Here is a 22,560-nt window from a genome sequence, read left to right on the forward strand (position 1 = left end):
TTTTCAAAATATTGATTCTTCCTACCCAGGAACATGGGTATCTCTCCATCTGTTTATGTCATCTTTGATTTCTTTCATCAGTGTCTTAAAACTTTCTGTGTACAGTTCTTTTATCTCCTTAGGTAAGTTTATTCCTAGATATTTAATTCGTTTTGTTGCAATGGTGAATGGACTTGATTCCTTAATTTCTCTTTCTGATCTTTCATTGTTAGTGTACAGAAATGCAAGTGATTTCTGTGTATTGATTTTGTATCCTGCAACTTTGCTAAATTCACTGATTAGCTCTAGTAATTTTCTAATACTATCTTTAGGGTTTTCTATGTGCAGTATCATGTTTCCTGAAAACAAGGAGAGCTTTACTTCTTTTCCAATCTAGATTCCTTTTTTTCCTATTTCTCCTCTGATTGCTGTAGCTAGGTCTTCCAGAATTATGTTGAATAATAATGGTGAAAGTAGACACCCTTGTCTTCTTCCTGATTTTAGGGGGAATGCTTTCAGTTTTTCACCTCTGAGAGCAATGTTTGCTGTAGGCTTATCGTATATGGCCTTTACTATGCTGAGGTAGGTTCCTTCTGTGCCCATTTTTTGAAGAGTTTTAATCATAAATGCATGTTGAATTTTGTCAGAAGCTTTTTACGTATCTATTGAGATTATCATATGGTTTTTATCTTTTAATTTGTTAATATGGTGTATCACATTGGTCGATTTGTGTATATCAAAGAATCCTTGCATTTCTGAAATAAACCCAACTTGATTGTGGTGTATGAGCTTTTTGGTTTGTTGCTGCATTCTGTTTGTTAAAATTTTGTTGAGGATTTTTGTATCTATGTTCATCAGTGATATTGGCCTGTACTTTTCTTTTTCTATGTTGTCTTTGTCTGGTTTTGGTATCAAGGTGATGGTAGCCTCATAGAATGAGTTTGGAAGTGTTCCTTCCTCTGCAATTTTTGGAAAGATTTTTACAAGCATAGGCATTATCTCTTCTCTAACTGTTTGATAGCATTTTCCTGTGAAGCCATCTTATCCTGGGCTTTTGTTTTCGGGAAGATTTTTGATCACGGCTTCAATTTCAGTGCTTGTACTTGGGTTGTTCATAATTTCTATGCCAGGCACATAGAGGGGCCTCCCTGGCTGGGGTCGTACTCTGCAGATCAGCACATCAGGCACTTAAAAGGGCACCCTGTGTGGGGTCCTACTCTGTAGTTCAGTACGTCAGGCATTTGATGGGCCAGCCTCTCTATTGTTCAGCTGCATTGCTGGTGTGTGAGGGGAGAGAGGCTATGGTGATGGCTTCACCCCCAACCCATGGCCCAGCTTTATTGCCTTGCTTCTGTGGCTCCCTGGCTTTCCTCCACTGGCATTTCCCACCACAATTTCCTCCCTCACATGCCCTCGATCTGTCTCTCCACAGTCAACAGCAGCCCTTGCCCTGGGATTGCTCCAGAATCCCTAAACTCCAGCTCCCAGCTGTTGCACCTTCCAAGGGATCTATGTCCCTATCCAAGGTATATACAGCTGAGGAAAGGACTGTCTGATTCTTGTTCCATCTAGGCTGCCATAAATCAGCTGTTTCACTCTCAGCCGTAAGTGTTTCTCCTCTGACTCAGACAATTGCCTCAATGTGGGAATCAGACCCCTGCTTCAGTTCCCCCACCCACTGATGGTATGTCTAGTCCTACTAACACTCCTGTTTTTCTCCCTAGCTCCTTCGTTCTACTGAGTTTTACGTGGGCCTATATATTCTTTTCCTCTGGTTCCACCAACTCTGTCCGCTCTCAACTGGTGTTCTGCATGTTCTTCTGTTTCTGAAGCTGTTTTCCTGATGTATTCATGGAGAAAGATGTACTCCATGTCCACCTACTCCTCCACCATCTTGTTCTTCTCCTGACTCTATTTAATTGAGGCTCCTGTTATTGACTTTTTGCAGATATTATATTCATTTATCCCTTCCTAAAGGGATATCTCTAAAGAAGAAATTATTATTATTTAGAATTATATTTAGAAGAGATTATATACATTAACTAAAGAACAAGTTCCAAGTGTGGAGAAATGGAGTTAATTCCTCCAAAATTCAAATAATCTGTCATATAAAAATCAGCTGTCTGTCCTCATAGTTATATAGTATATTTTAAAGTATAATATCCAAAAGGCATGATGGCTGTGTATCACTGGAGGGATTTTGTGAGCAGATATCAGGAATCACTTCATGATTCTTAAATCTATGTTATTTTTTTATAGGTTATTTGTTCTGAGCATTATAAAATGGAATGCAATTAGGTAGAGAGAAAATTAAATTTAAAGTACAGAAAAAAATTGAAAGCTAATAATTGAATGTTTTAAAAGTCATATTTTCCTACAGGTTTTATGTTATTCAAGTGGTATGTATTTTTTTTCTACCTTTGTTTAAACAGAAGAAATAAATTATTTTCAGTGACACTGATGATTCTGTTAAAATTGGTATTTCTGAAATGGCTTTCACATAATTTAGATAATCAAAATGACCATTTCTAGATAATAACAGATAATTTTATATATAGTATTTCAAAAAATATTATCATTAATAAGCTATTATTTTACTTCAAACTGTCATGTAGAAGAGTTAAAAAAGGAAAATGAATATCATTCTATAATGGAAGTATCCATATAATTTTTATATTTAATGTGTATTGAAATTACCTTCTGAATTTTGAAATCACAATACATTCAAATATTGTCTGTGCTTTGAGTGAGTACAATACTACTAATATTATTTTAGCCTGTCTTTCCACTAATAAATATCCAATTTTAAATCATCACTAGTTTAGAAATAATATAATGAATGCTAACCCTCTATGCCTGTATATCCTATACTGGTATTCTCTACAATCAGTTCACAGCTCTCTACACAAAATTATTATGATTTCTGCAAAGATACTAACATTACAAGACTATAGTAAAATTTCCCTCACGTCTTCTTTGAAATATTGTCCCAAAGCATATCTCATCAAAAGAAGAGAGTTTACAGAGATAAATAAAATTGCTTTGAAATTTAGCTTAGATATTTTCATACTGTAACTTCTGTTTTAAAAGAGTATACCTTTGGGTATTTAGTAATTCCCTAATATTTTCATCATGAATTCATTTCAGTTAAGGAGTAGTTACAAAGTAAATCAAGCTATGGTGAGACAACAATCAAGATGAATGCTTAAATGCAATTTCCTGAGCTTAAGTCAATTCTCATTAAAGTTGCAGACACTACACCTATAACATTATATGTAGAAAATGTTTATCAATAACCTAATGAAATATCTATTTTAGAATAAGTTATATATTGATATAACTATAGATAGACTTTAATATAATATATAAATATATTTTTCATGAGAGAGTTATATGTATTGAAATGGTGGAACCCTATCTGAATTGTTTTTTCCTTCAATACAACTGAATAACCAGCTTGTTTAAAAAATAATTACAAATTAACTTTAAAATTAATTCCAATTAATTTGGACTCCTAAGGATAGTGAAATGTCAATGTTTAAAAATTCAACACAAATCATAACCTATTTTCTAACATCAAATATTTCAATATTATTTAAATCTCTCTGGCCATTTTTGAGGGAATAGAAGAACTCTGGATCCATTTGACAATATAAAAATCTTACTGAAAATTTCTTATTTGATTTCTCCTAAAATCAGACAAAATTCAAAATTATAAAAGTTATGAACAAAAGAACATACTTGTACTTTCAAAAACAAAAAAATAAAAATCATAATTGCAAATGGTATAGTTTCAAATAGATACATCACAATTAGGTATCATTTATATATCTCTTCTGTCTAGCTTTTTCCCTGTGGTTAGAGAGGCGTGAGGGGAACAAAATAATACAAGTGGAGAGTTTCAGAATGGAAATTCATTCATTCGTTCTGTTGATGCCAGTGCAGGGATTTAACGAGTCTCAGTCAACAGTGGAGAGTTATCAGTTTTGCTGCAGAAATTAGACAACAGATGTCCCATAAATTCCAGCACTATAGCAACAGGGGTGTTAACCCCTTTTGATCATTTCCTGATTTGCTATATGACCAAGTCTGATGCACCCAGGCACTTGCATGGTTTTTCTGATTCTGCCCTTCAACCACTGTTTAAATTGATTTATTCTATATGATGTTATTTATGGAAAGTATTCTAAAATGAAATAGTCCATTTATCTTAAAAATGGAGCTGAGTGTTCCCCAATGGGGATCATCCTTTATGAGCATGAAATTTGAATAATCTAATTAAAATCTCTTTTTTTGGTCATTTTTCTAGTGAAATGTCTTTGTAGCTTCTAGTTATTCATTAAGTAATATGTCACTGATACCTTGTGGCATTTGGATCTTCTGATTCCTGAATTCCAAAAAACAGTACTATATATTTATTTTAGTAAAAACAAAACAGAAGTATGAGCTCTTGAGTTAAAGTTATCTAATTTCCCAATGAATTTCCAGTTTGGAGCATTTACATTTTATACTAATAATGGTAACCATGCTTAAATTGTGTGTGCTATATGAAATCACTATAGATTCAAGGACAGCAATCAGCTAGGTCTTCAGTGTGGTCTGTTAATATTTTTGGTGTGTGTCAATGGCATAGTTGTGTCCGACTCTTTGTGACCCCATGGACTGGGACCCACCAGGCTCCTCTATCCATGGGATTCTCCAAGGCAAGAATATTGGAGTGGGCTGCCGTTTCCTTCTCTAGGAAATCTCCCTAAACCAGGGATCAAACCTGGGTCTCCCACGTTGCAGGCAGATTCTTTCCTATTTGAGCCACCAGGGAAGCCCCTGTTAGTATTAGAATTTTTTAATTTTATTAAGAAATATCTCTAGTCACTACAACTATATGCCAGTTTAGGTCCTGGCAAGAAACATAATTAAATTCCATCAACACAAATTAAAATACTTTAATACCAGAGCTATCTAGAAGCTTGGATTAAAGAATATACTAACATATATATATATATATATGGAATTTAGAAAGATGATAATGATAACCCTGTATGTGAGACAGCAAAAGAGACACAGATGTAAAGAACAGACTTTTGGACTCTGTGGGAGAGGGAGAGGGTGGGATGATTTGGGAGAATGGCATTGAAACATGTATATTATCATGTAAGAAACGAATCGCCAGTCTAGGTACAGGACGCTTGGGGCTGGTGCACTGGGATAACCCAGAGAGATGATATGGGGAGAGAGGTGGGAGTGGGGTTCAGGATTGGGAACTCATGTACACCTGTGGCAGATTCATGTTAATGTATGGCAAAACCAATACAGTATTGGAAAGTAAAAAAAAAAAAAGAACAAACTAGGGATGATGCTGTACTTGGAGACCAGCAATAGCAATTGGTCTTACCCCACAGCTGAAGGGACTAGGAAAAAAATTGTCACCAGTGCTAAGTGAGACCTGCTGTCTAGGTAAGGGGATGGGGGTGTCAGTCTGGAGCTGTGGTCTCCAGGAATGCAACTAAAATGCAGAAGAGAGGCACTGAAGTAGGAAATAGCAATGAAACACTGACAAGATAGGGGGAAAACACAAGGAACTCCCTAAGCCCACTGTGCAGCTTTGTGGAATATCTGCTCTTCACCCTATTTCCTTCAGATTCTATCACTTGCGTTTTTGTGTTCCTAGTCAGCTCATATTGACCACTGACTACTTGAACACTTCCCTCAAGTGTCGAATGTTACAAGCCAACCCTGGATCACTCTTAGAGGCATGATTAGCAACTTGTGGAGAGAAGGAGGAAGAGCAGGAGGAAAAAGAGAAAGAGGAGGAGGAGGCAGCCAAAGAAAAGGAGGGGGGGCGAGAAATGGGGAAGGAGAAGCAAAGGGGAAGGCTTTCTTGATCCTGGTCATGCTAACCGATTTCTCCTTTTTAATATGTTACTCCTTCTTCATTTGTGAGCAGGAAAGAATTAAATGTCCAAGCAGGTTTTCGGCAAGAGTTCAGATATTTGTTTTTCCTTTTTCTCATTTCTGTAACTTTCTTTTTTACTTACCACTGAACACTGCCTAGACTGAGCAAATATTACAGGTTTCATAAGTTTTCCTATAACATTTCTTAGATCTTGTTCTAATATCCACGGGCATCTAATCTTGTGGGGAAGTTTGAAGCAAGCTTTATTTCTTTGGAGGATGATCTGTATTATTTCTGGATAAAATTTAAGATTCTGTCTTTCCTTATATTTAGTGATTTCATCAAGATTAAATTTATTTTTTTTTCAATGATTTATGCTTCTTCTTTTTACAAATATGTCTTTTCAATTTCAGGTTAAGATGTTTCTTTATGTATATATACATATATATGTATATGTGTGTATATATATATATATATATATATATATATATATATATGATTTAGTCATGTATGAATGTTAGAGTTGGACTATAAAGAAAGCTGAGTGCCAAAGAATTCATGCTTTTGAACTGTGGTGTTGGAGAAGACTCTTGAGAGTCCCTTGGACTGCAAGGAGATCCTACCAGTCCATCCTAAAGGAAATCAGTCCTGAATATTCACTGGAAAGACTGATGCTGAAGCTGAAGCTCCGATACTTTGGCCACATGATGCAAAGAACTGACTCATTTGAAAAGACCCTGATGCTGGGAAAGATTGAAGGTAGGAGGAGAAGGGGATGACAGAGGGTGAGATGGTTGGATGGCATCACCGACTTGATGAACGTAAGTTTGAGTAAGCTCCAGGAGTTGGTGATGGACCAGGACGCTGGGCGTGCTGAAGTCCATAGGGTTGCACAGAGTCAGACGCGACTGAATGACTGAACTGATATATGATTTTCCCCTAATAAATAGTAAATATATATTTTTTACCTCTTTTTTCTTCCTTCAAAAATAGTTATCCTATGTACACTTAATCTTTGTTGATTCTTGCCTGTATGTAGTTTTTTCCCTCTAAATAGTGCATATGTTTCACTTTTTATTTCTTGTCTTTTGGAGTTTATTCCAGACGTTTCATTGATGCTGAAGATTGTGAGAGGCTGCCTGAAATGGGCTATTGCAACAGGATAGAGGGCTTGAGTCTGTGAAAGCTACATGGAGTCTCTTAGGATAAAGGATGTGTGGAATTGTCTCCTTAAAAACAAACCAAAAAACCACGTAAGAATCCACTAAAACACCCAGGAGAGAAGGATCAGGCTTTAACATGTGCTAAAGCCAAGACTGAGCAAAGCCAAAGTTGTGAAGTAAGAAATTTTGGGTCTCTCCTCCATTCTTTTTTTAATTTGTATATTCTTTGTTCCAAACCTGGAGGTGATAAAACAACTTTATTTAAAATGCACCATCTTGATAATTTGATAAGCATCCATACTATTTGACATTTAAGTCATAGAAAATTTTCCAGGTAGTAATTAAATGTCTTTTCTCATGAAATCATCAGAAGTCTGATGAAAATTAAGCCCTCTTTGTAATATATTTGTTAAGCTTGTGTCCTAACTTATCTCTGAGTTTCACATCTAAATTGCTACTTGCAAGATTTGGATTATTTTTCCTATATTTCATTATTCAGAGAATAGCTAGCCTATAGTATTATTAATTAGGCTAATTACTGTGTCTATTGCTTTGAATTATTCTTTTTCTTCCCTTAAATACACACACCCTGAAGCTGGAGAAGGCTGAAGGCAAAGGAGAAGGAGGCAGCAAAAGATGAGATGTTTAGATAGCATCACTGACTCAATGGACATGAATCTGAGTAAACTCCCGGATATAGTGAAGGATAGAGGAGCCTGGTTGGAGAAGGAAATGGCAACCCACTTCAGTGTTCTTGCCTGGAGAATCCCAGGGATGGGGGAGCCTGTTGGGCTGCTGTCTACGGGCTCACACAGAGTCGGACACGATTGACGTGACTTAGCGGCAGCAGCAACAGCAGAGGAGCCTGGTATGCTACAGTCCATGAAGTTGCAAAGAGTCAGATGTGACTTAGCAACTGAACAAAAACAACAAGCTATTAGAAAACTTGTATTTAGGTGTTTAGTCAACTCATGCAACTGTCCATTAACCGCATTCATTGTTTTCCCTTATGCACACAATATGTTAGCTCTTTCCTCAGGTAAGACTGACTTTAAGGCTCATCCATTGACTGTATCTGCCTTGAAATTGGAATCTAGCATATGTGGTTGTTGTATCTTAGGGTCTGATAACCTGTAACCTAAACAACAGTTTATGTTTGGCTAATACACACTCTACAGTGGCACCAAAGGAAAAGGAAGCAAGGCCTTTTCTTCAAAAGGGTCAAGGGAAAAACTTGAATGATTCAACTGTAATGATTCATCTGTAGCAAATATCAATGTTAGTTGATGTGACTGTGAGGATAGCCTGCTCTTCTAGCTAACACAAAAGCCCTGATTTCACTTTTGGAAGAATCCTACTTATGCATTACAACTCGTCGCCATCGTCATTTCTGAGTGGCTCACAGGGAATGACACACTGGCAGGTTGCGTGGATTTATCAACCCATTTTGAGTTGATGGAAATTGGAGGCTTATAAATTACTTTAGAGTTAGAACCATCACATGCTGTTGCAAGCTGTACCTGAGGTTCCATATTGGCAAAAGTGTTCCCTCAAAACTTTCAAAGATACCTATTAGCTTGAGTAGTGTGTGTCTCTAAATACAATCAGATCTTTCAGCAACAGTCTTTAAATTAGAAGATTATAATGTATGTTTTGCCTAACCTGTAGGTTAATGGCTACACCATTCCATTTTCCCACTATACAGAGTAGTTTTGTGGTTTCACTCTACCATTTCATTTGGCAAAAAAAAAAAAAATCTTAATAGATGGTGCTCAGAAGAGTTTGAGGTCTCAGTTATATGTATTGTTAAAGCAATCACTTGACTTTCTCTACTAATAGAATCAGTATGTATGGAAATGCAGCTTTTTCTACCTGGCAAGTTTCTGAGCTGGAGAAATCTGAGACATTTTATTTCATGCTGTAAGCAGAAAGCACATCTCTTCACACAACTGATTTTATTCCCTGCCACCTCCCTTGCCTTCAGTTCATCCATCTCTCCTAGGACTTTACTGAAAGCTGAACAAAATTAGTAAAATCAGAGTAACAATAAATTTTTGCTAAAGTTGTTATTGCTGTTTTGTTTTATACTATATAATCTACATTATGGTGCCACTGAGTGTATAGCCTGCATCCCAATGAATATAGCAAGTGATCTTGAAAAGTAATTTTCTATCACATAACGAGGGGCTGAGTAATTTTCCAACCTGCAGTGGGTATGTACTTAACTCTCACTGATAACCAGAGTAAGCCAGTATCATTCATTTGTCTCACTGCCCAGGACATTTTGAACATCTTTCTATAGTTTGGGAAATTCTCCACCTATGTCCCCAAAGTAGAAACTACAACACATGCTTCTCCATGCTTCTTTGCATCTTGGGCACTATCAGGTGATGCCTTTGAACAATACAAAGAGATGAGAGCAGAGTGAGGGAAGGTGGAAACAAGCATTCCAACTTTGAAGACATCAGTGATTGTAGGAGTGGCTATATCGTTTGCGGCAGGAGCAGCAGCTGAAGATGATGTTCATGGCAGGATTATGAACACTAAATAGGAGCTTCCTGGCTACTGTATTCAGGGTAGCTGTGGCAAAGGCATTGGTGACCTCCTGTCAATTGTGCAAAGTAGATTAAGGCATGATCCCCCAAACCCTAGCTTCAAGCAAGTTTCTCCAGCTCTCCCAATATTCCAGTGAGATCTTTCCCCTTCTTTTACTGCACTCTTTTCCTACTTTTCCCCTCTTTCTGTCAGCTTTAGGGTTGCTTGAAGTTAAGAACATCAATATATAGAAAGTCAGTACATCCTAATGAATATGCTTGGAAGCACCAAATACATCTAAAGGAGAATATGAGAGTATGAAGTTATGATGATTAGAAAAAGTGTTTGTGTGTGTGTGTGTTTGTGTGTGTAGACATCATTTATTAAATGTTGCAAATGCCATCAGTTTCTGTTTTACAATTATCACAGAGACAGACATGGGTGCACACACACACATACCAAAAAGAAATAATTATAAACATGAAAGTCAGTACTAGGAAAATTGCTTATAGGGATGGAAGTATTTTGTCTTCGTTAAGATAAAGCATCTTGTTAAAAATAAAGGTAAACTTTTGTCTTAGGCAAAATTCATTTTTTCTAAAGCACTTTCATTCTTACAAAATACTTTAGAAGAAATAAACTTTATGTTCTGTATTTATATCAACTAAAATATAATTAATCATGAAAATTACTGATGAAAGAAGTTTTAAGAGAATTGATACAAATAAAAATTCTTGCTAAAATAGAAATGAAAATGTATTCATCTACATATAATGCATACTAAACATTTAATTATATAGATATATTATTTTATTCATTGGTTATTTTATTCATTTATTGTTGGTTAGGGGTCCTAATCTTGCTCTTATATTTTTACTAGATAAGTATAACACAATATGTTCTCTCCATTAACTGAATTAGTAAGACTGAGCTTCCTCAACTCAGTAGCTTGGAACATTGTTATGATGTCATGAATCTGGTATGAAAGTACTGGCACTTTCCAAAAAGATGCTGGGGAGAAAGTAAATAGTACTTCTTTCTGATTCTGTTACTGAAAAATTGTATATGATCGCAATCAACCAAAACTTGTGACCAAATATGATTCGATTCTCTTGATGCTTTCTATTTCTATATGTTTTAAATTCAACCAGTGTAAATTCCTTAGGTTGTTTTTGTTTACTTTTTACCCTGAAAATTTGTAGCAGAACACAGGCAATAACAGTCTGCAAGTTAAGGCTATTTTGACTCAAAATAAACAGTGCAAACCAGATGTACCTACTTAAATCTAAGGCATATTAAATTAGAGCTATAAAAAACATTCTACTTCCTTGGGGGGAAAATACTACATTAAATTTCCTGCAAATATTAAATGGAATTTGAAAAAAATGAACAGCAGAAGGAACAAATTATAAAAAAGGAAACTATAATATAAAAATAGTATTTTACTTATCTTTTTAGTTATTGTTGCCAAGCTATTAAAAATGAAGGAAAGCAACTTAAGTGCCTCATGTTAATCAAGAAGCATATGCATATATCATCTGTATAAAATAACTTCTAAAATGTTTAAATGTTTATAAAATTATCTATAATTTTCAGAAAAAATCTCACCTTTGCCTGTGTTTCCAGATTTGACTGGGAAATATTCAGGAGAGAATTTTACCTGTCTTGATGCAGACTTCCTTTCCACCAGCTGATAATTCACAATTAGAATATTTGGTTTTCATACACATAGAAAATATCTTTTCAGACACTCCTTCCTGTAGTATCACTATTGGTAGGGAATTGAATGGAGCTGAGTTGATAATTTATTTAAAATATAGTCATAAGAGTAAAGAGAACTTTAATAATAGCTTAACAGATAGTTATACCCCCTATTATCCCCAAGAATATAAAAAGCTGCACTGATCCATTGATGCTTGCCCTTGAATACATTAGCTATTCAGAAGTGCAGCATAATGTTAAATTTAATCATAATGCTAAATCAGAATACAGTGCTGAGGGGTTTTGCGGGTCTTGTGCTACTATTATATATAATTTGGCTAGTTTACCCAGAAGTGCCAAATTTCACCTTGTTAATCATCTCTCTTACCCTCTAGATTCTCAAGAAGATAAAAATTCTGGATAACACATACACGCAGAAATTAACAAATGGTACAGCAATGCCATACTGATTATCAGCCATTCTAGTGCCTGATACCAAAACATGAGGTTCCCATATAGCTTTGTTAAATCCATTCAGTTTCATCCCTTAACAACAAGAAAAGACTACACACAGACTACTTCACAGAATCTGCCTACTTTGCCTTTATTATTTCTGATTTTGCACACTTGACTGTATGTATTGTATTCATTCACTTGAATCATTCTGAGTAACCAGGTAAATGGAGAGGAAAAAATCTATACCAGGGCTTGTTTATTATAATTGGATGTTTATACCACTGACTTGGACGTCAGAAGTTGCAAGCAAATTTTCCAAAGTATTCAGCAATTTTGCATAGAATTAAAAATTTATTCCCTAAGTATGAATATTGTTTTTGCCTTCTTAGTTTCTATTTTCTATGTGTGCATACATGCTAAGATTTTCAGTTGTGTCCTACTCTTTGCAACTCTATGATGGTAGGTAGCCCACCAGGCTCCTCTGTCCAGTCTCCAGGCAAGAATACTGGAGTAGGTTGCCATGCCCTCCTCCAGGGGATCTTCCCAATCCAGGGATGGAATCTGTGTCTCTTATGTCTTCTGCATTGGCGGGTGGGTTCTTTACCACTCATGCTATCTGAGAAGCCCCCTATTTTCTATACTAATGGGTTAAAGAGAAATTTATGGATCCCAGTATATAAGCCATTCTTGCAAAAATATTCTGAAATGTCATTCGGCATACTGGAAGAAGCAAATTTCTGTATTCTGGGAAGAAACTGGTGAGTGATGAATTGGTTTCCATAAGTAATTTGGAAGAATATTTTCTCATTTATTTGTTCTGTCTTTGTTGTTGTAGTTACTTAGTATGTGTTTAACCTGATTAGAGAGAGGAAGAGAAGGGAAGGCCAGAAAAGATGACAGAATGGCTGAATATCATATATAATATTAGACACTTTATCTTTGCAGCAAAATAATCACTCTCCCCTCTCAAAATTTGGTAGAGTTGGAACTTCCATGGTGGTCCAATGGTTAAGACAGTTTCCAGTGCAGGGAGCATGGGTTCACTCCCTGGTCAGGGAACTAAGATCACTCATAAAAAAAAAAGAAAAAAGAAAAAATAAAAATCGAGAAAGTCAGCCATATACAAAGACAATTTAAAAATAAAAATGGAAAAATGTTTTATATTATCATAATCACATGTGTACTTTATCCCATATTTGACACTAAGTACTTAATGGTGATTCTTTGTATTTTAACTATTCTTTATTTACTGACGTGCCACGAACTAGTGCACTAATGGGGTTCAATAATTGTCAAATGAAATTATATATTGGATCTTATAAAAAAGATACCTGAACTTTAAACATGAAAATTTGTTAGTTTTAAAGTCAGTTATTTTTAGCAATCAATTAAAATTATGTAAATAAACCAGGTTTATAAAATTCACTCACAGAGAAGTTTAACATATAATTACAAATTCCTTGAACATTCTAGAGAGACTGTTATTACAATTAACATGCGGAAGCAAGTAGCAAAGGTAAACATGTGCTGATTTTTTTTTTTTAAGTGAAGAAAGCAAATCCAGAACAATACTCCCACAAAAATAAAAACAGCCTTTCATAGTAAGGTACTAATTATTTATTCAAATATTAACAAATTCAAAAGATTTTGTTAAACGTGGAATCACATTCTAGTTAAAGCCATTTTTTCTGTTGTAAGATGAAATTTAACTCATGATTTCCAAGTATGGGTTGAGGACCAGAAAGTAAGAATTCCAGTTTTCATTTCTAGCATTTACTGGTCATTTGATTCTAGAAACTCTCTCAACTCCTCTGAGTTTAAATTTCTGCATCTACAAAGTATACAGGCCTCTTTGGTGGCCAGACGGTAAAGAATCTGCCTGCAATGCAGGTAAACCCCGGGTCAGGAAGATTCCCCGAGAGTAGGAAATGGCAACCCACTCCAGTGTTCTCTCCTGGAGAATTTCATGGACAGGAGAGCCTGGCAGGCTACAGTCCATGGGGTGACAAAGAGTTGACAGGGCTAGCGAGTAACACTTTCACTTTTCATGAAGTATACACTCAGTTCGAAGTTTCAAAATAACAGGCTTTCTATAAATACTTAAAACATAAATAATTGACCATAATTATACATGTAGAAGAAACAAGCCATACAATTCCCATCAAATTACCACTCAGAAGCCCTTAAAATAATAGCTTGCAAAGTTGTGTTTTAAAAAGTTTGTTGTCAGTTTTGAGCAGAAAATTGGAGGTCAAACAGCTACATATTAAGTTTCTGAAATGCACTTATGTAATATCATCTTTAGCATAATCAGTATGAAGTTACTATGTTAAATAAGCGGAGACGGCAATGGCACCCCACTCCAGTAATTTTGCCTGGAAAATCCCATGGACAGAGGAGCCTGGTAGGCTGCAGTCCATGGGGTCGCTAAGAGTCAGAAACAACTGAGCGATTTCCCTTTCACTTTTCACTTTCATGCATTGGAGAAGGAAATGGCAACCCACTCTAGTGTTCTTGCCTGGAGAATCCCAGGGATGGGGGAGCCTGGTGGGCTTCTGTCTGTGGAGTCACACAGAGCTGGACACGACTGAATTGACTTAGTAGCAGCAGCAGCAGCAGGTTAAATAAGTGAAAATATTTCATGATGCAAACCCCTTTCTTCAAGATCTAAAACTATTTCATGATATTAAACCCCTTGCTTTAAATCTTTTAGTGTTGTCTTAATGCATAGAGATTAAACTATAAACATAGTATTATGATATTATCTTTTCCTTCCTTCCAAATTGTGCCCATCATAGTCTTATCTTTCCTTTCAGCTATACTGTTTATAACTGTGCCAGACTAGGTTCTATAATCAGTATTTGAATATGGTATTCTCTCTATCCAAAGCTTTTCCTCTGCCATATAAATATAAATTTATATGTTTTTATGTGTGAATATGACACATGTTCCTTCTATGAGACCCTAAAGTCCGGGGATCAGCTGATCTACGTAAGAGTCAGGGTTAAGTTCTTTTATTGCTATGATTACCCTCTGCGCACCTAATACTTTGGATCCCTCGAATGATGTCCTCTGTGTAGAGGTGTGGGTTGAGATGCAGGATTTTTTTCCTCAGGATCTGCTCTGCTTTCAGGGTGTATCTTTGCACTGTGAAAAGCACCTGACATATATTGGATGTTCAATTGCTATCTCGTGAGAAACAAAGAAGAAAAGAAAGAGGTTCGTCTATTAATCTGCTTTGGAAAAATTTCATCCTTCCAACTACAGAAACTTAGGGAATAACTGGTTTTTTTTTTCCCCTCCTATGTGTCTTCACTTTTTTTTTTAAACTTATGAGTATGTAACAGGATGGACATCTCAGATTATAAACTGATAACTTTTTTCCTTCTTTATATTTCTAAATTTAGGCATTTTCTTGGTTTCCAATAGAATTTTTTTTCTTTTTAACCTTCAATTTGAAATAGCTTCAAACCTTTGAAAAGTTGTAAAAAGAGTACAAAGATATCACATGTGCTCTCATCCAGATTTTCTAAATTTTGACATTTTACCACATTTATCTCATCATTCTCTGTCAACCTACCAATGTAGCAATCTATCTATCTACAAGTATATATGGATATATACATATAAAATACTTTTATGAAACACTTATGTTGCAGGCACAATGCCAAACTGCTGCTTACCGTTTTAGTGTGTATTTCTTACAGAGAGCAGGATTTCCTTTTATCACAATAGTACAACTGTCAAAATGAGGACACATTCACTAGTAAAATTCTCTCATCTATCCCTGGGATGTTAAATATTGCTGCTGATTCTAATATTTCATTTTATAGGTTCAAATCCAATTCAACATCATTTAGTTGACATCTATTTAGGTTTCTTCAGTCTGGAAAACTTCCTGAGTTTTCCTGTGCCTTGTATTACTTTGGTATTTTTGACCCAAACAGGCACTTATTTTGTAGACTGTACCTTAACTCAAAGGTTTTTCTGATCACTTAAAAAAATTGATTCAGTACAAGCATTATATTTGTTAATGACCAAAACATATATAATTATATTCTCCACAAAATAATCAGACTTATTTAAATATACACTAAATGAAGGAAATAACTAAAAGAGATATTTACAGGAGAGTAACATTTGTTTTATTTATTTACAAGCTATGTAGAATTATGATATGAAATGCTTATAAATCTGTTGAAGTCAAACAACTAACCCTAGCAGTAGTGACTTGATTAATTCATCCCATTTTATATAGAGATAACATCTTTTTATTCTTCCAGATTTTCTTATACATCAGAAGAATGTGCGTGCATGCTGTCTCTTCAGTAGTGTCCAACCCTTTGCGACCCCATGTACTGTAGTTTGCCAGGCTCCACTCCTCATGGGATTCTCCAGGCAAGAATACTGGAGTGGGTTGCCATGCTCTCCTCCAGGGGATCTTCCCAACCCAGGGATTGAACCCATGTCTCTTATGTCTCCTGCATTGGCAGGCGGGTTCTTTACCACTAGCGCTGCCTGGGAAGCCCACACCAGGAAAACAGGACCAGTTCATTTCCTGAAACTGAGAATAAAGTACCAATTCCTTCCATGTAGTTTTGTGTAGAAGGTTGGATTCCTTTCATTATTGCTTGGATAATGTCTTTTTCCAAGCAATGTAGTTTTCTTAATTACCTTGAATGTAGTAAGCTGGCTGCTTTTATTTGGTAATTGTTCAAAAGTAGCTGTTCAATCAAACTGCTATTCCTTAGTTTCTGAGCTTCTCTCATCTGTACTTTGATGATATTAAGGCTGAAAACATTATTATTATGTTCTATGATCATGAATAAGATACACTAATCTTTGTCTAAAAGTTGGTTCTAAGAGCAAGAAAGGGATAAATACCATTTATCATATACTGATGTGAGTATAATGCTTACTACTGTGTCAGACAGTTGGAGTTCAAGGGAACGCAGGTGGGCTCTTTTCTCCGGGTCTTAAGTTCAGGTTGGGTCTGTTCTGTGTATTTCTCCTTCTTGAACAAGGCTGTCCTAGGATGGTTTTCTCCTAGAGGTGGGGAAAGTGTAAGAGGAAAACTGCTTGGTTATTGGAGCTTCTGTATCACTTTGTCAGGTCTGAAGTGTTCTTTTCTGACAAAGACGTAACATTTTGGTGTGATAAATCAGCTGCTTCATGAAGTAAAGCAGTAAGAATCTCTAACATTTCAATAGGAAATTTTTTATATTTCTATAAGAAAAAGATATATTTAAAGTATAGGCTTTTTGAGTCAGAAAAAAAATCTTGGTGGCATTCAAATTTTGGCAATAACGAATACAGCTACGGTAAACATCCATACATAGGCTTTCACGTGGAAATACGTTTTTACCTCCTTTAGGTGAAAACTAAGGTGCCCACTTACTGGATCATATGGTAAGAGTATGCTTAGAATTGTAAGAAACTTTCAAACTGTCTTCCACCATAACTACAATTTGCCTTCTTTCCAGGAATGCGTGAGAATTTCTATTGTTCTACGTCTTTGCCAGCATTTGGTGTTCTCCGTGCTTTGGATTATAGCCATTCCAATAGGTGAGTAGTGGTAACCCAAATTTGTTTTAATTTGCATTTTGCTAATGATATATGATGTGGAGCATCGTTTCATATGCTTCTTTGCCAACTGCATATCTTCTTTGCTGAGAGGTCTTGGTTTGGGCTGCTATAAAAATCACTATAGATTGGGTGGCATATGAAAAGCAGAAATCAATTTCTCATTCTTCTGGAGAATGGAAGTGTGAGATTATGGAGACTGAGTTCAGTCTCCATAAAGGAGAATTTAACTAAAGAAAGTAGGTAAGACTCAAAACAGTATTTTCTTAGTTTATTAGATTAACCTGGTTGTTTTTACTAAATGTGAAATTGAGGAATGAGACAATATGATATGTAATTACCTGGGGAAAGAGGTACCACATGTTACATATGTAATGTCTTATATGTAATTGTTTTTGGAACAGCGGGTAGTGTGAGTTCCAAACTCATTCAAGCATCAGGCTAGGCAGAGGCAAGAGAAGATAAAAAAGAATAATCCTTAGAGTTATAACCTAAGATAGAGAATAAATTCACTTTGAACTAGCAAGATAATTAAGAGATCAAATCATTTAAGACAGATTGACAACAAATAAAAGAAATGTATTTTGTTGTTTGAGATATTCATATTAAATACCATGGAAATTTAAAATAGCAACAGCTTTAAGGTGAAGCTGGATCAGAAAACTTTGCTGAAACATATATGGGTTTATTAACCACTATCTATTTATAATATTTTATGTTCAATTTTCACAAATATTAAAACATATACTTGCAATACCACTTGCTGTTAGTTTTGACTGTGAACATCTTTGTTGGTCATTGTTTAAATATACAAATACAGTAATTGATTCTTTATAAAATTATAAAACTTAACTTGAAGTTAATTGCTTAAACTAATTAAATTTGAGTTAAAATTTATCTGCTCTGTGTTTTTTAATTCTTTTTTAAAAATCTCATGAATTTTATTATTTGGGTTAACTGGTTATTCCATGAGAATTTATAATTTATTTCCCAGAGAACTAATGGAAATACTAAAATTTAATTTTAAAATTTATAAAAATGTGAAGCCTTAAATTCTAAAAGAGTAGAGTGATGTGAAATTTAGCACAGAGGAATGTGGGTAAGTTCTTTCCATGCATATATCCAGAGGCAGTTGCCACAGAGTAAAATATAAGTTGAATTGTACATACGGAATTTAAACTAGAGTTTGTCAGTCAAAGTAAACACAATTAAAAGTCAAATAACAAAATGGAATTTTCATAGTCTCAAAAATGTGTCCCAAGATATTTGTTAACCACAGAGAAAAGACATTGAATTTAGAGTGAATGATTTTGACAGAAACCTTCTTAACTAATTGATCAATATCAGAAATGAACTAGTGTTAAAACATAACATGATGGACGAAAAAATACACATAATTTTTCTGGTTCCCTGAACAAGTAATTAATTTCAGTCCAATACTGTGAAAACTTCTGACAAAGCTAATTTTAGGGACATTCAGGAAAATGACTAGTGAACTTCAAAAATGTTAATTTTAAGATGGTGAAAAAAAAAGACATATTCAAGAACAATGACAGATTGCAGAAACCTGTGGAGAATAAAAGCAAACAATAACGAGGTTGGATTAAAAAAAGAAAGCAGTGGAAAACTGGTGAAATTCCAATAAGGTCTTTAGTTTCCATAGCGGCCCTGATAATTTTGTAAATTGTGAAAATTATGTAAGATATTATCTTCAGTCTAAACTGAGTAAGGGATAAATGGAAACTTTCTATACTACTTCTATAACTACTTCCCTTTAGTCTAAATATAGTTTAAAATGAGAAAGTTATTTAGGAAAAAGCTACTGTAAAATTCGGAAAAATTGTATTTAGTCAGGACTTGGTGTAAGTGGTGAGATTGATTACCAAATGGTAACAGGAGGAAATTCTTTTTGATTTTGGAATTATCTTGATTGTGGTGGTGGTTGCATGATTGTCTGCATTTGCCAATGTACATAGCAAGGTAAACCAAATACTTCATTCTATTGTATGTAATAATAAATAAATGCAAAAATAAATACAGCAAATAACCTGGGAAGGCATTTGCAACAGATATGTAATATATTAATAATGAAAAATAAAAGATATGTTAATATAAATTCCCCTACATGAACAGCAATTCTTTGCACAATTCCAAATAACAGCTATAAAAATAATTGTGGTAATTGTTCAATATCTTAGTTATTATATAGAATTAGAGTGAAATGTCATGATAAAATAATATAAATATAAATAATCAACTTTTTGAAGATTTGATAAGGCATTGTTGGTAAATCACTGTATTAAAAATATTTAAATATAGCTATTATGTCTTGAGGGACTTCCCAGGTGGTACAGTGATAAAGAGTACACCTGCCCATATAGGAGACTCTAGAGATGAGAGTTCTATCCCTGGGTCAGGAAGATCCCCTGGAGGAGGAAATGGTAATACACTTCAGTATTCCTGCCTGGTACAGTCCATAGTGTCTCAAAGAGTTGGACATGACTGAGCGACTTGAATTCATTATATCTTGAGGCTTTAAAATAAATTGTGTCAATCTATTAATTCAGTTTTTTTGAATCTCTCAATTTTATTTAACTAATTTTGGGGTAAATATAAGGTGAACTCCAACTGTGTACCAGGTACTATAAAATTCATGGGCTTACAATCATGGCAGAGACAGAGGTGATGAAAAGTTAAAACAATAAATAGGAAACTAAATTGATGCAAAAACTCTCTGCTGCAAATAAGGAGTTATGCAAAAAAAAAAAAGAGTAAGATATACATATGAAACACATTCACACCTCAGTTCATGTAAATGGACAGAAAAGGTACCTCAGAGTTAGAATTGAAAGTTTAGGCTGGTATCAAATTAACTAATGTTGTTCCCTGGTGGCTCAGCAGTAAAGAATCCACCTGCCAATGCAGCAGACATGGGTTCGATCCCTGGGTGGGGAAGATCCCCTGGCAAAAGAAGTGGCATCTCACTCCAGTATTCACTGAGGAAATCTGGCGGCCAGATAAGCCTGGGGGCCTGTATTCCAAAGGGTCACAAAGAGTTGGACACAACTTAGCAACAAAGCCCTGCCATTAGCTTCTACGGCTGGGAACTGAGGTTATAATGTGCAATATGAGAAATAGCCTTCCATTGCGCAGCAGGACCTAGCACTGAGACTTCCAATTAAATGTGTAACTCTAAGTGGTCTAATCTTTCTACATAAAGGATTTCACAAATACTTCACTCAATGACCTTATAAAAGAGTGTGAAATGTAATTGATACCTTAAGATCTAGATGGATTAGAAGGGATCCTGTGAGAAAGCCCAAATTAAAGTATGCTGAATGTATCCTGCTTGCTCCTTATAATATACTTTCCCACAAATTCCTTTTTGCTCTCTGCCTGAGACTGACTTGGGTAGGTTAGAGTAATGGAACTCTCCTTACTGCATCTTCTGGTCATCTGAGTCAAATGGAAAACTAACTGAAGAGCAAAGAGAGTAAGGAAAGTGAATTTAGGTTATCTAATCCCACTGCTCACCTTTCAATGTAGGATTGCTAAATTTAGAAGGGAAAAAAGATATTCAGATAACTGAGTATCATATCAACAATTTGCTCATGTAACATTTGGGACATACTTTTATGCTGTTGTGTATCTAAAATTCAAAGTTAAATGGCAGCCTGTATTTTATCTGGCAACCTTACTTCAATATTTTTGCCATGAAGAATCCTTCAAAGATTATGTAATGTGGTAAAAATATTAGCTAATGCTAGAGTGGTAATCATTTGCAATATATAAGTGTGTCAATTCAACATCTTGTTTATCTTAAGCTTTATGTGCGTGCGTGCTCTGTTGCTCAGTCATGTCCAATACTTTCTGACCCAAAATGGGCTGTAGCCTACCAGGCTCCTCTGTCCATGGAATTTTCCAAGCAAGAATACTGGAGTGAGGTGCCATTTCCTACTCCAGGGGATCTTCCAGATCCAGGGATCAAACCCATGTCTTGCACTGGCAGGCAGATTCTTTACCACTATGCCACTAATATGTCAACTGTATCTCAATAGAGCCAAAAAAAGAGCATGAATATTTTCAAGGCAGCTCCTACAAACAATTCCCTCATACAGGATCCTGCTATTTTCAAACTCTCAACCCCTTTGTGGAGCCCTGGTCTCTCTCTCTCTCTCTGATGAGAAGTGTACTCAGTTAAAAAAAAAAAAAAAAACCATGTCCATGTCACTCTAAAATTCAGGCAATGTAGAAGAGGAAAATGGAATTTTTAAACCCCAAATTAGTCAACAACTTATAAATCCCTTATTTTGTTGATCTTATGAATTGCTTTTAGCTTTAGATACAGTGAGGTCACTGTTGAGATTCCACTGACGCTCTTCGTATGAATTGATAACTGGACATCCTATGAATCTGAAAATATTGTCCTCAACCTAGATCCTGTTTATTATGTACAAGTAGACTGTGAGATCATGAATTGAGGAATCTTAAGAATTCCCTAGAAATAGATGATCTTCGTCTAAGAGCAGGTAAACCAACACCTTCAAATCAAAACAATATTGGCATATGATAGAAAGCTTCCATCTACAATCACAGAAAAAGAATCTTGTTTTGAGATCTGTGCTATTCTTTTCTTCTTACTTTGTTATAAATTTTCTTATTTTATATAAATAAACCTTAGCAATTGCCTAAAGGGATCTTTCAAAATTCTTTTATACTTTTCTATTATTATCACACTCTTAACTCCCATTTACTTTTTTTCTCTATTGTGTAACGAAGTCACTCATCTCTGCATTTTTCTAAATCTATATGATTGTTGAAGCCAGTTTCGTTCACTTAAGCCCCTGATGAAGATCTAATTAATATAGAGTTTTAAATACTACAGAGGGCAGATTCCTTCCACCAGGTCCCTTTCTGCTTAGGAATTATTCTCACATGTTAATTCTCACTCTCAATCTTGTAGTAATTGGACCCTCAGCACAAATCACCAGAATGTTTCTGTATAGAGCATTCCACCCCGTGGGCATTAGTGAACTCACCAGGGGGAGCAACTGATGCAGGAGCCATTCTCACCACAGTAGACAGTCTGTTCTTTTCAGAGAGTCTCCAGCCTGCTTCTCAGGAATTATTCATTTCTACTAAGAAAATCTACTAATCTCAAGGATGGATAATTGGCTTATCCCTGATGTGATAAACTGTACAATATGTTCCTCACCAGGGTATTAATTCTTAAGTGGAAAGCAGACTTTC

The sequence above is a fragment of the Ovis canadensis genome, chromosome 18 (assembly GCF_042477335.2).
Source record: "Ovis canadensis isolate MfBH-ARS-UI-01 breed Bighorn chromosome 18, ARS-UI_OviCan_v2, whole genome shotgun sequence".
Taxonomy (NCBI): Eukaryota; Metazoa; Chordata; class Mammalia; order Artiodactyla; family Bovidae; genus Ovis; species Ovis canadensis.